Source organism: Vombatus ursinus, unplaced genomic scaffold (genome assembly GCF_900497805.2).
Source record: "Vombatus ursinus unplaced genomic scaffold, bare-nosed wombat genome assembly UNPS02010639.1, whole genome shotgun sequence".
Lineage (NCBI taxonomy): Eukaryota > Metazoa > Chordata > Mammalia > Diprotodontia > Vombatidae > Vombatus > Vombatus ursinus.
The window spans coordinates 3600244-3615571 of record NW_020950417.1 but is presented as its reverse complement, the minus strand read 5'-3'; the positions used below and the strand labels follow the sequence as shown (position 1 = coordinate 3615571).

Below are 15328 nucleotides of genomic sequence, written 5' to 3'. Positions count from 1 at the left end.
TGAGGTTATGGCTACTGGGACTCTGTGTCATTTTGATTCTAAGCCATCTTGTCCCCACTGTCATCCTTTCTTGCCTAATTAATCCAAACCAATTCCTACTATGAATAAATCTGGGGAAAAAAAACAACTTTGAATATAATTTATGAATTAATTTTTATTACTTTATTTTAAACTTATATACTAAAATGTAAATACAAAATAAGAAAAAAAACATTGTTATGTGTACAGCAGCACATGAGAGGATTCAAAATATACAGCAATAAATTTCCATTTCAAGAAAGCTACTATAATAAATGCTATACATTGTATTCAGAGCTATCCATCTTTTCTTTGCTTCCTAGTAAGTTTTCTTTTGTTCTTCACTCTGTGCTTTTTACCTTGTTCTTTGTTCCTCCTTCTCTTCCCTCCCTCCTCCAAGAAGGCTACAATTAAGCTAGTGTGTGTGTGTACATGTGTATATATATGTGTATGTACATGCACATATGTGTGTATATGTATGTACATATATACACATATACAAGCATATATACACATACACTTACATATGTATACATACACTTAAAAATCTATAATCATATTCATAAACAGACATATACATCCATATAAGACCATCTTTATAAGACCATACCATACTTGATTTTCCTGTTTCTCTGAGGGTGAGGGTGGATAACATCTTCCTTCAGAAGTCCAAGTCCTTCCAGATTTTTCTAAGCCTAAATTAATTCTAAAGAATGATTTTAGAAAGGATTCTGGGAAGATGGTAGAGTAGGTCAGAAATTCTAGGCTTTCCAAATTTTCTTCAACAAACAAAACAGAATATCATCTCAAAGTGAACTTGGAGCAGTAAAAATAAAGGACAGTCTGGTAAAATAGTTGTCTTCCTAAGACACCTTGAGAAGATCTCAAGAAAGTCTCAAATTCCAGGGGCAGAGCTTTGGACTCACTGAAGAGCAGACATGTCCAGGCCTACTCCTCTGAATCAACAAACAGTAAGCCCTGGGGTTAGCTAGTTAGGAAGTAACCGAGGCCTTAGGAGATTTCATCTGATAAATAGTGTTGGGGTAGAACAGCTGAGCAAAGGAAAATTGAAGAACCCTCAGCTGTCTCTGGACGCCAGGCTCGGCTGCGTTGACCAAAATCTGTGGAAGAGAAGGTGCAAGGGTGAGTGCATTAGCAGAGGGGCGGGGACTTTGCTGACTGGGGGACACTTGCAGGACAGCAGAGTTGCTGGTTTCCATTCCAAGGCAGAGGGGAGAGCTGAGGTTTGCAACCATGGGAGGGACCACAGGGAATAAGAGTATTTGCAGGACAGCATAGCAGGGAGCCACAGCCATGGTGTAGGGAGAGGAGTGCCTAAGATTAGGCCCTGAGACAGAGCTCAGAAAATAACAGTAAGAAGGAACTAAAGCCTGGGACATTATTGCCCACACCTAGGGACTAGAACCTGATTACAATAAGCAGCTTAAAATAAAATAAAAATAAAAATAAAAATGAGTAAGCATAGGAGAAAGAACCTGACCACAGACTGCTACAATGGTGATTGAGAAGATCTGGATTCATATTCAGAGCAGAGTAAGACAGTGAAGTAAACAAACAAACAAAAAAAACCACCACTACCTCAAAGATAAACATCAAGTGGTCACTAGACCAAAAAGAGTTATTGGAAGAACTTCTAAAAAGACTTCAAAAGTCAAATAAGAGAGATCAAGGAAAAATTAGGGAGGAAAGAGCAATCTAAGAAAATCAAGAAAACTACAAAAAGAGAGTCAACCAATGGGAGAAAGAGATCCAAAAAATTAAGGAAGAAAATAATTCCTTGAAAACTAGAATTGGGCAAGGGGGAGCAAATGATGTTATATAACACCAAGAAAAATTTTTTTAAAAATCAAAAGAATGAAAAAATAGAAGAGAATGTGAAACAATTAATTACAAAAACAACTGAAATGGGGAACAGATTGAGGAGAGACAACATAAGCATTGTTGGACTACTTAAAAGTTATGATAAAAAAATCTTGATAAAATATTACAAGACATTATTAAGGAAAATAGCCCTGAAGTTCTACAACAAGAGGGTATAATAGAAATAGAAAACAATTCACACCATCAGAAAGAAATACTAGGATGAAAACTTACAGGAATATTAAAACCAAGTTTCAAAGCTCCCAGGTGAAGAAGAAAATGTTTCAAGTAACAAGAAAAAACAATTTAAGTAATGTAGAGCAACAATCAGGACTACACAAGACCTAGCAGCTTTCACACTAAAAGACCATTGGTCTTGAAACATTATATTTTGAAGAGAAAAAGAGCTGGCATTATGATCAAAAATGAATTACCCAGCAATGTTCAGTATAATCCTGAAAAAATGGACATTTAACAAACTGAAATACTTTTAGATATTTGTGACAAAAAGACCAGACCTCAATGGAAAATTTGCCATATAAGATCCAAGTGAAAAATAAGGTAAATATTAAAGAACAATTATAAGTGACTCAATGAGGTCAAACTGTTTACTTCTTATACGTGAAGATGTTTATTAAGATTGTCATTATTACTTGGGTAGTTTAGAGGAAAGGTTGGAGCTGAGCTGAGTATGATGAGGTAATTCTAAAAAACCAAAATTGGGTAGGGAAAGGTAAAAGGAGTAACTATCTTACAAATGTGGCATGAAATTAAGAACTGGATGGGGGGTGAAGGACTGGTAGTGCTAGAACCTTACTCTTATCACATCTAGTTTTAAGAAGGAACAACACATAAATCTAGAAGGGTATAAAAGTCTTCTAAATTTATAAAGAAATAAGAGTGAGGGGAATAGGATAAAGTAGAGACGTTCATAAGAGTGTGCAGATTAAGATTTAGGAGGGGGGAGGGAGGGGATAAGGGAGGGACTCTTAAAGGGGTAGGTGGAATAAGAAATAGAGGGGTGAGGGGAGAGGATAATGAAGGGATTCTTTAAATGGTTGAGGATAGGGGCAGCTAGGTGGTGCAGTAGATAGAGCACCAGCCCTGGATTCAGAAGGACCTGAGTTGTAATCCAGCCTCAGACACATAATACTTACTAGCTGTGTGACCCTGGGCAAGTCACTTAACTCCATTGCCTAACAAAAAAAAAAAAAAAGTTGAGGATAAAGGAGATAGTGTTTAGAAATAAACTAAACATGTGAGGAGGAATAGGGTAAGGAAAGAGTCTGAGAAAGACAATAGTGAGGGGAAAATAGGATGGAGGGGAACACCCAAAGAGTAATTACAACATTGAACGGGATGAATTAACCTGTAAAATGGAAATGGACAGCAGAATGGATTAAAAAAACAGTGCTCAACAATATGTTGTTTTACAAGAAAAATATTTAAAAATGAAAGATACACACTGAGTTAAAATAAAGGGCCGTAATAGGTTTCATTATTCTTCAGCTGATGGAAAAAAGGGAAGGGTAGCAATCATGATCTCAGAAAAAGTTAAAGCTAAAATAGATTTAATCAAAGGAAACTACCTTATGATAAAAAGTACCATAGACAATGAGGCAATATCAGTACAAATTTTTATGCACCAAATGTATAGCATCAATTTTTTTTAAAAGAAAAGTAAATGAATTACAGGTTGAAATAGACAGTGGTACTATAATAGTGGGGAACTTCAATCTTTCCCTCTCAGAACTAGATAAATCTAACCAAAAATAAACAAGAAGTCAAGGAATAAAAATTTACATCTGATATGATATTTAGATATGATAGATATGTGGAGAGAATTAAATAGGAATAGAAAAAAAATACACCTTTTTCTCAACAGTATATAGTAACTTTACAAGGACTGACCATATGTTAGAGCATAATTTTTATAGTGAAAAGCAGAAATACTAAATTCATCCTTTTCATTTCACAATGCAATAAAATTATATTTAATAATTCATCACAGAAACAGAATGAAATGGGAGACTAAACAACCTAATATTAAAGAATGAATGTCAAAGAACAAATCACAGAAACAATCAATAATTTCATTAAAGGGAATGATAATAATGAGACAACATATCAAAACCTATGGATACAGCAGAGGAAAAATTATCTCCCTAAATGTCTACATCAATAAAATAGAGAATGAGGAGACCAATGAATAAAAAACAAAAAGAAGAAGAGTAACAAACTAAAAATCCCCAATTAAATACTATATTGGAAATCCTAAAAATTAAAGGTGAGATTGATAAAATTGAGTGTAAGAAAACCATTGAATTAACAAATAAAACTAGGAGTTGGTTTTATGAAAAAAGCAATAAAATAGATAAACCATTTGTTAATGTGATTTTAAAAAGGGAGAAAAAAAAACAAGTCACTAGTATTAAAAATGAAAAGAGTGAATATACCACTAATGAAGATGAAATCAAAGCAATTATTTGGACCAATTATATGTTAATAAATTTAATAATTTAAATGAAATGGAAGAATACTTACAAAAATATAAATTGACTAGATTAGCAGAAGATGAAATAGAACATCTAAATGGACCCATTTTAGAAAAAGAAATTGTACAGGGCATAAATGAGCTTCCTAAGAAAAAAGCACCAAGACCAGATAGACTTGCAAGTGAATTCTACCAAACATTTAAAAACTAACTAATTCCAATATTAAATACATTATTAGTAATAAAAGACAAAGAAGGGGCACTACCAAACTCCTTTTATGAAATAAATATGATAGATACCTAAACTAGGAAGAATAAAAACAGAAAAAAAATGGTAGGCCAATTTCATTAATGAATATGGATGCAAAAATTCTCAATAAGATTCTAGCTAGGAGATTACAATAATATATTACAGCAATTGTAAATTATATATATAAGTCCCAAATCCTGGGATTTATACCAGGAATTCAGGGATAGTTTAACATGAAGAAACTATTGGTATAATTGATTATGTTGCTATATTGATAATTGGTACATTATATTGATAAATAATAAAAGTAACAAAAATCATATGATTATAACCATAGATGCAGAAAAAAACAACTTTTGATGAAGTACAAGACTCATTTCTATTAAAAACATTTGAAAGTAGAGGTATAAATGGAGTTTTCCTTGAGTTGATAAAAAGCATTTATCTAAAACCATCAGCAAGTATTATTTGTAATGGGGATAAGCTAGAAACCATCCCAGTAAGATCATGTGTGAAACAAGGATGCCCACTGACATCAATATTATTCAATATGGTATTGAAAATTCTAGCAATAACAGAAAGAGAAGAAAAATAAAATGAATCAGAATGAGCAATGTGATAATAAAACTATCTCTTTTGCAGACTATATGATGATATACTTGAAAAATCCTAAAGATTCAACTAAAAAGTTAATTGAAACAATAAATAATTTTAGCAAAGTAGCAGGATAAAAAGTAAATCTATATAAATCATTCCTATATATCCCAAACAAAACTCTGCAAGAAGAGATAGTAAGAGATACCCCATTTAAAATAATTCTAGACAGTATAAAATACCTGAGTATACTTTATAGATTTTTATAAAGTTCTTTATATATTTGAGATAAGAGATTTTTATCTAAGAAACGGTCTATAATATTTTCCCCAATTTTCTGCTTCCCTTATGATTCTGGCTACATTACTTTTATTTGTCAAAAATTTGTAATTCAATGTAATCAAAATTATCCACTTTACACTTTACTCTGCTCTCTATCTCTTATTTATGTATAAATGGTTCACCTATTCATAAGTCTGATAAATAATATGTTCTATGTTCTTCAAATTTTCTTATAATATGTCTATATCTGGTTGATGTATCCATTTTGGTCTTATCTTGGCAAATGGTATAAGATATGTTCAATGTCTATGCTCACTTTCTGCCAGACTGCTTTCCAGTTTTCCCAACAATTTTTACCAAATAATAAGTTCTTATCCCAAAATCTTAAGTCTTTACACCTGTCAAAGTTTACTATATTTATTTGCTGCTGTAAATTTTATGTCTACTCTGTTTCTTAGCTGGTATCAGATAGTTTTGATAATTACTGCCTTATATTACTGCCTGTAGTTTAAGATTTAGTACTGCAAAACCTCCTTCCTTGACATTTTTATCAGTTCCTTTGATATTCTTGACTTTTTGTTCTTCCAAATGAATTTTGTCATTATATTTTCTAATTGAATAAAAATTTTTGGTAATTTATTTGGGATGGCATTGAATATACAAATTAGTTTAGGTAAAGTTGTCATTTTTATTATGTTGGCCCTGCCTATTGAATTATTGATATTTTTTTTAATTTTGAATAAAACAACTATTGATATTTCTGATATTGACCCATGAACTATTAATATTTCTCTAATTATATAAATCATATAAATCTGATTTTATTTTTATAAAAAGTTTTTTACATAATTTTGTTCATATAGTTCCTGGGTTTGTTTTAGCATGTGTACCCCCTGGTATTTTATACTGTCCAGAATTATTTTAAATGGGATATCTATCTCTTCTTGCAGGATTTTGTTTGTGATATATAGGAATGCTGATGATTTGTATGGGTTTACTTTATATCCTGATACTTTGCTAAAATTATTAATTGTTTCAACTAACTTTTTAGTTGAGTCTTTAGGATTTTCCAAGAATATCATCATATCATCGTATTCTAAATAATAAGGTACCTATAGTAATTATTTCAATCCTCCACTTCAAATTTGGGACAGATCAAAGAGGCCTTCTCACTCTATTCAAAAGACATACCAACCTTCACTTCTGCTCCTACTATAGCTCAGCTCAAGTCCTGGCCTTCTCTAGAAAAACCAATGGTCAAGGAGATCCACTCTCCAATATGGTTTTTCTATATTTTGCCAAGAAAGGCAGCATGTTTTTATTAAGAGTAGTACTTGATATTAAGAAAATGCAACTTTAAGTCCTATCTTTGTCACATGCTGGTTGTGTGACCTCAGACAAGTCATTTAGTTTCTCAATGACAGGTAACACTTTTAGACTGTTGTAGAGAGGGATCTGACCTAAAAATATTTTCCTCATTGATAGTTCCCTATGCCAATGAACAGCCAGGTTTAGTCCCATCTCATTCCAAACCAAAGCCAAAAAAAAAAAAAAATCAAAGTAAAAGAATGTAGTCAATTATGTAGCTTTACTATAGTAAGATCCAATCAGATTCCTTGATAGGTACAATAGGAGGAATTGCAGTTCAAGATAGTGGAGGTGAGAATAAATCTAGGATCAGCTCCTACCTCAAGTCAGCAGCAACAACAAAAGTTACCTAGCAATACATTTTTAAAAAGTAACAGTGAGAAAGATAGAAAATAAATAAGTCAACATGAGATAACTCCTACAGGGAAAAAAAAAAAAAAACCATCAAGCAGAATCGAGACAGGGTCAGAGGATGATAACAACAGCAACAACAAAGACTAAAGAATGATGTGAATGTTTTCATGTGTCTGCGGCCAGACAGCTCTGAGGGTGAGAGTTTTTAGTTTGTTTTGGAATTTTTTTGTTTTGTTTTATGTTTTGCTTTTTTTTTTTCCTGTAAGTCTTCATCTGAACCTTTGCCCAGAGGACTAGTAGTTTGAACTTGTCATTAAGAAATCTGAGAAAGAGACAGAAAAAATCCATGTTGATGAGTCACTCAAAGGAACAGGGAGTTAGAAATATCAGCCTTGGGCTAACCCCCTGAAATTCCCACATTTTCATTAGGGGATAACTGATGCAGATGTTATGACCTTGTGCCCAGTGAATGACTAGAAATACTCAGGAGCTAATTTGGCGGATGGGTGAGACAAAACTAATACTAAGCCTCGGAAACCTTTATTTTCCCTTCTCTGTTTTAGATGAAAGGGCATCTCCCCTCCATTACCACTTAAGTATTCAAATTATTTTCTTTCTGGTATTCCTGCCTTGCTGGGGAGGAAATGGGATAAGGGATAAAAACCTCATATATTCTCTACTGACTGCAACCCCCTGAAAGCCAGCCCCCAAATGAATGTACTTTCCTTGTTGATTGCAATTTTCATTGTATAAATTTAGTCTTTTTGATACATATCACCCTCTTCATCCTACCTCCAGGCTCAGTGTACACTGTGAGTCAGAATTAAAACTTTAGCCCTTGAGCCCCAATCAGTGCATTTACCTTTACTCTAGTTAGACAGAGGACACAATCAGTCCATACAAGGTCATTTATTGAAATGGTATTAGTAAGAAAAAAATTTCTCCCCACAAAACTGGGGCACACTTTCACAAATACACATAGAAAGTAGGAAGAGTGGACACACTCATAGAGTATACAAGTAGAGAGTAACATACACTTGCAACAGAGATAGCTAAGGTAACTCATACCTCCCATATTGCAATGTTTGTCTTTTCTTTGTCTTTTCTTTTCTCATTGTGTGCTCATTCTGCTTCCCTTAAACACAAATTATATGCTACATAGGTTGCTCTGTTAGGCTCCCTTGATCTGCTCATCTTTGAAGCTCAAACATGATTCAAAGCTCAGCTCTCTAGGGCTGTTCTCCGCTGAGCCATGTGACTCCCAGATGATCTTCTAAGACCCTTTTCCCTTCTCAGTGTTTTGTATGTTACTCAGGAGGATTCTTATTTAGTCGAAAATGTAGCTTTCAATATCTTTTTTGGAAAGGAAAGCATTTCTCAGAAGGTTGGCCATTATGATATGGTTAATTAAGTACTTTATAAAAACACATGAATGTTTCAATGTGTTTAGGAGGTCACTTCTATCACCTCCAAGAAAAAAAAATATTCTAATAGCATGTATGGAGTTCTCCATGAGTCATTACTATGAGTAATTGTTAAGCACTAAAAATATTCCCAATCTTGGGCAAGGTGTCTAGTATCAAAAAGAAAATCACACTTCACTTAACTATATACTAGCATGAGAAGATTGAGGGAAAAATCAGAATAATTTAGAATCATCAAGGTCTCGTGGTCAAAGGATTCAACTTAGCATCAGAAAAGTCTGGGTTCAAATCCCATATTTAATATTTGCTAGTTTGTGACCATAGGCAAGTGACTTAATCTCTCTGTTCCTCAGTTTCCACATCTGTAAAATGTGGATAATGATGATGATACTTGTACCAATCTCATAGGATTGTTATGAGACTCAAACAAAATAATCTATATAAAACATTTGAAATATAAAATAGAAATCCCTTAGAAATTATCAGTTATTTATTAATGTCCACGAGTATTGATGTGTTCATGAATAAATTTGAGAGTCTATTCAATAGTGGCATGCATGAAAGTTATAACCTTCTCTCTGGAGTGCTATGAAGCTCAAATGAAATAATAGTGGTACAACCTTAAAACACTATACAAATGCCAGTTATTTTTATAATTATTAGCTTACAGTCACCAGGCCCCTAGTCTAGTAATGATTTCATTCCCTGGCCATTCTTCTGCAAGTCTGTTAAATTCAAGCAACATTTATAGAGAAATACAAGGGTATGCTGGTCAATGTTTAAAACTGAGCTCCTTGAAAAAAACAAAATGTACATGCACACAATCCTAAGTTTAATCTTCATTATTTATACTTTCTTACATCTGGTCTATTCCTCAGTCATTCCCTCTCCCTACTTTTTCAATCATAAATTTTAATGCCACTTTAATACTACTAATGTAGCCTGTTCATAAAACTGCTATGTATCTTTCCTTTGTCTAATTTTGAAGATTGGGTTAAAATAGTCAGGTCAAGAAATCAAGAATTTATTGAATACCTATAATGTAAGATAAATGAGTTAATCTATCAAATATCTTATTAAATCAAGTGCCTTTCTGACAAATATGGATACTTATAGTACAATTAAAAAATTAGGAATAGAGCTTAGGATGGTATTGACAGAAAAGCAAAAAGTCCTTGGTGGAGAATATGATCTGCCTTTGTTAGGGCGTAGGATTCTAAATCACCAATCATGACCTCATAGGAATTCTAAAAGTTTCCTACCAGCTTGCTGCTAACAGTGTATGGATTGCCTGTACTGTGTAGTACCTCATACAAATAAAAGTAACTGCAGCTTCTTTAAAATCGTTGGCTAGTTGGTTCCTTGAAAGATTATCCACAGAGAAAACTAACACAAGTCCTCTGTCTTTGGAGCTTCAAGACACTTCATTATGTGCCATTTTCTCCTCTAAGTTACATCTCTTCCCTCCCTCTCTCAAGCACCTGGTTTCTGCATGGTCTAATTCCTCTCCTATTTATCAAATATGCACTAAAAATGAATCAAAAAAGTATTCTCTACAAATATTCCAATGAAACTGCCATTTCATTGAGGTGGATATTATTTCCAATGATGAAGATCACAATATATCCATTCCTGCCCATCCTACATGCCCCTTGGGAATGTCCTCCCACAAATCTTCCTCAGGGAGTCCATCTACCACACTGGCAGCCTTTCTCACACTCTCTGGTACCAATGGAGCATGTGATCTGTTGCTTCCCCCATTTTTTCAATCATAAAATTTTATCATCATTTTTCCTACACAATTCCTTATTTCTAGTGTTTGTAGCCTGCTTATAAAGCTGCTACATACCTTTCCTTTGCCTATGTACTGTTTACTTATCTTTCATTTTGGTGAGCTTCTATATCATTCCTCAGACTATAGTATCTTTTGACTCATAATCATAGCACTACCAGAAAAATATGGATGTGAAACAACAGGTTTTTGTTTCAAAGGGAACTTAGGGCCCTTGTAACTTCCCAAAGGCAATTCAACCTGCTTTCCTCTTCCTTTGAATTCTAGTCCCAAATAATTGTCCATTTGCAGGGTCCATCCAAGATATGTGTACTGATAGACAAGTTTTGTGGTTTGTCCATCCAATTGTACCTTATAGTGTGGAAATTAGAAATTCTGGATCCTTTATTATGTTTATTTTTTCAGTGTAGGTAGTTAAGTTGAATAATGATTTATCTCTTTGAAACATTCCAGGGCTTTATTCGATCAGCACAATGTCATAAACAACTAGGGAAATCTATAGCATGGATTTTTAACCTTTTTTGTGTTGTGGACCCATTTGGCAATCTGGTGAAGCCTATAGACTCCTTCTCAGAATAATGTTTTAAACACATAAAATGCATAGGAATACAAAGGAAACCAATTATACTAAAATCAAACAATCAAAACTTTAAAAAAAAAGTTCATGGATCCCACATTTAGAACTTATCATCTGAAGAGCATTTATTGGGAATCCTTCAATATGGAATCTATTCTGGATCTCCTCCAATAGCTGTTCCTGTCTTCATCTTTCTTAACCTCTTTGCAATATTTGATTCAGTTGACGGCTCCCTCCTTCTGGGAACTGTCTCCTCCCTATATTTTCATGACACTGGTCTGTTTCCACCTCTCTGCATCATAGGCATTTCAAAGTAAACATGTGCAAAACTTCACTCATTTATTTTCTTTCTAAAACTTCCATTCCTCTTAACTTATATATTTCTACCGAAGGCATTGCTATTCTTCCAATTCTCCAGGTTCACAACCTAGAAATCATTCGCAGCTACTAACTCTCACTAAGCTCTCCAATACCTAAGCAACTGGCAAGTCTTGTCAATTCCACATCATCAGTATCTCTTTATTATGTCTCTCCTGTGTCTTCATACCATAATCACCCTAGTCCAGGACCCCAACACAGCCCACTTGAACTAATAAAGATCTTGATCATGCCGCTATTTTCACTAAGAAGCTTAAGAGGACCCATTTAATCTTTAATACAAAGTAAATACTGCTTTCTTGAGCTTTTATATTCTTTCACAGTGTGTCTTTACCTTGTCTTCCCAGGTTAGTTATACATCAGTACCTTCACATACACTGTGCTGTAGCCAAACTGGTCTCCCTTAATGTTCCTAATCCATGAAAGTCCATCTCTCATTTCTTTACACAGCCTTTCCTCCATGGTCTTTCTCCTCACCTCTACCTTTTAGATTCCTTGGCTCCATTCTCAACTCTGATCAAAATTTTTCTCCTTAAAAAGGCCTTTCCTGATTATCCCATTTATGTGATACCTTCCAAGCCATAGGATCATAGATTTAGAGATGGAAGGAACCTTCAGGTATAACCGCTTTAATTTATAGATGAGGAAACAGAGGTCTAGAGAGGTTAACTGATTTGCCCAGGGTCACGGAGCTAATAAGTGTCCAACATAGGATCTGGACTCGATCTTGATACCCTTCACTGTGCCACTATGTTGCTTGTTACTTTGTATTTATCTTGTACATGTGCTTTATTTACATATTTATGAACATGGTGTTTCCTTCATGATGATCCCTGCTTTTCCAGAGTAGGGATTTTATCACTTTTGCATTTGTATCCCTAGTGCCCAGCTCTATACTCAGCACACAATAGATGTTAAATAAATACTTGTAAATTGATCATTTACAATAGTCTTTCTGTTTCCTCCCCATAGCTTTATCAAGGATACTCTTAATGCTTACATAGATTAATCTCAAAATATTTTGTATTTGAAAAAAAATTAGGTATGTCTCAGGAATTATTAACATTCTCTTGGTCACCTTTGTTGGTAACAGTAGGATCTAGGATTTTTTTTTACATATAATTACAAAGGTAAAGATTCACATCTTTCAGACAACAACTTAAAGATATCAATCCTCCCACAGATCACTACAGTTAAAATGCAACAAAGAATTTAGTATCCGAGAACAAAGTCCCAACTATGGCATGTTAAACTAGCGGTTGGACAGATGCTTGAGTGAACAGAAGCACCTTCCTAGTGCCTTTGACATTGCATCATTCAGGCAATAACCCATTGTATTTATTGGCCCCAGCCTCACCATTATTTCCAGATTAAATGACCCTTGGACTATACCAATCAATCAACAAGTATTTATTAAATGCCTACTATGTACATATAATAAGTCCATATATAGGCATATACAGCATAAATATAAAGAGACTAAAGACAAAGTAGTTAACTACAAGGCAAAGAACTCTAGCCATCAAAAGAATCAGGAAGAGCTTCACATAAAAGTTGTTGTGTTGTGTGGTTTGTCCTTCATTCTCGAAGAGGACCATAACGTCAGGAAGATGATGCCACGATTTGCAAGTAAATTGGATTACAGTGAGGGAGGGCTGTGCAAAGTCACCAACATCACTTTCCCCTCCAAAGCCATCTGTGTTCATTGGCCAGATATAGATCAGGACAACTGGAGATGGCCTAGAATATAGTGGGAGACCTTGGCCTTTTTAAGCTCAGGTCTTTCTGAGTTCTCACTTTGACCAAGGCAACCTTCACATAAAAGTAGCTGCATCTTAAAAGAAGAGAAGGAATCTATAAGGCAGGGTTGAAGAAGGCATATATTCAAGGCATTGGGGACAGCCAGTGCAAAGGCATGGTGATGGGAGATGGAAGATTGAGAATCATTTGTGAAGAACAAAGAGAAGGCCAGTTTGGTTGGATTGCATAACACAGGAGGGGAAGCCATGGGCTTTAAGGCTAAAACGATATGTTGAGGCCAGGTTATGCAGAGCTTTAAAAGCTAAACAGACAAGATTATAGTTAATCTTAGAGCTTTTATATTTTTCTAAATTTTATCCTAGCCTATATTTTATTTTAGGGTCAATGGGAAGGCACTGGAGTTGATTGAGCAGGGAAGTGGCAAAATCAGATCTGTGCTTAAGGAAAATCATTTTGGCAGCAATAAAGAAAGTGAACTAGGATAGTGAGATACTTGAGACCAGGTGACAAGAAGCTGTTGTAATAATCTAGTGGAGATGTGATTAGGACCTGAACTAGCGAGATAGCTGTGTGAGTGGAGAGAAAGGATTCTGATGGGAGAGATACTATGGAGGTAGAAACAGCAAAGTCTGACAACTAACTGAATATGAGTTGAGGGAAACTGAGAACAATGCTGAAGTTATGCATTTCAGAGCCTGGAAGAAGGGAAGAGAATAAGCATTTATATATTGCCTACTATGTGCTAGGCACTGAGCTAATTGCTTTTACAAATATTATCTCATCTGACCCCTCACAATAACCCTGAAGGGTAGGGGCTATTATTATCCATGTTTTAACATTGAGGAAAATAAGGCAGACAGAGGTTAAGTGACTTGCCCAGGGTCACATAGCTAGTAAGCATGGGGCAGGATTCCAATGCAGTGCTTCCTAACTCCAAGTCCAGCACTCTGTTCATTGTCTCGATGACTCAATGACAGAAATAGTGGTACCCTTGAGAGAAATAGGGAAGTTTGGAAGACGGGTGAGTTGGAGGTAGGAGTAGAGATGATGAGTTCAATTTTTGAACATGTTATGTTTGAGATGTCTCTAAGATGTCATCCAAGAAGCAATTGGCAATGAGTAACAAGACACAGATCTCTATAGCCTTGAACAAAATGAGCTTTATATTAAATTCTGCTATGATTCTAGGACTTGGAAGTCCCAAAATCTGTTTTGAGCTGTTTTCTCCTGAGAGGGATAGCTGAGTGTTGGACATGTCCCTAAGTAACCCAGAAGTGCTGAGAACTATTAGCAAATATGCTCATTCAGTTGAGTACCTTAGGAGATAAAACATTTATGTTCTGATGCCACATTTTAGAAACTATCTCTGCAACATTCTCATTTATTAATGCATGTGCATCCTAAAAGATTTCATTTATTAGAAATAATTCTTACAGTAGCCTTGTTTGGTGGTGTGTATGCTTTTGAACTTCTGGAAATCCTGCAGAACAAAGTGTTACAGTAGCTTCTCCTGGAAATCTGGGGGCCTAGAGCAAGCAAGGGCAGTATATCCTCAAGGGCCTAATTAAATTCCCAGTCAGTGCCTTGACCCTGGGCAGGGTGCTTGCAGAAACAGGCTAATGACTCCGCTGCCGATTCCAACGTGTAAAGCACTGAGCTGTCTCTATGGCTAAACTGGAGACTGCCAGCTGGCCCTGTGCCAGGCAAGCTAAGCATGGTGTGATAATTACAGAAGCAGTCACATGGATACATCACCAGCCAAGACTGTAGCACAAAAAAAGACAAGTTCAAGTGCCAATTAGACAACAACAGACCCCTAGAGCAAGATTTTTTTCACAACCTCAAGACCTGACAGGAACAAACTGTAAGCAGGAGTGAAAAAGCCAAAGTAGACCTGAAGAAAAATCACATTCATAGATCAAAAGGATACATGCATCCTGGATAGTAGTTTAAGGTCACAACTAATGTAAAAAAGCAATGATATGTCTTTCTTCTGACTACTTTAATTCTTTTTTGGTGGCATACTTTAAAATAGTTACCATGAGAGGAATCATTAAGTCATAAAATTTAGAACTTGAAGGGAGCTTTGAGAGAGGAAGTAGAAAGAAAAAGAAAGAAAGAAAGAAAGAAAGAAAGAAAGAAAGAAAGAAAGAAA

The 15328-nt window shown here is 34.9% G+C and overlaps 1 long non-coding RNA gene across 1 annotated transcript in view; it reads left to right on the top strand.

Annotated features, from left to right (window-relative positions):
• The first annotated feature begins 1082 nt into the window (after window positions 1-1082).
• LOC114037821 overlaps window positions 1083-15328 on the top strand; it is a 68462-nt gene continuing 54216 nt past the window's right edge. The window contains exon 1 of the long non-coding RNA XR_003568515.1: window positions 1083-1161. This is a non-coding gene — a long non-coding RNA (uncharacterized LOC114037821). The remainder of the gene's footprint in view (window positions 1162-15328) is intronic.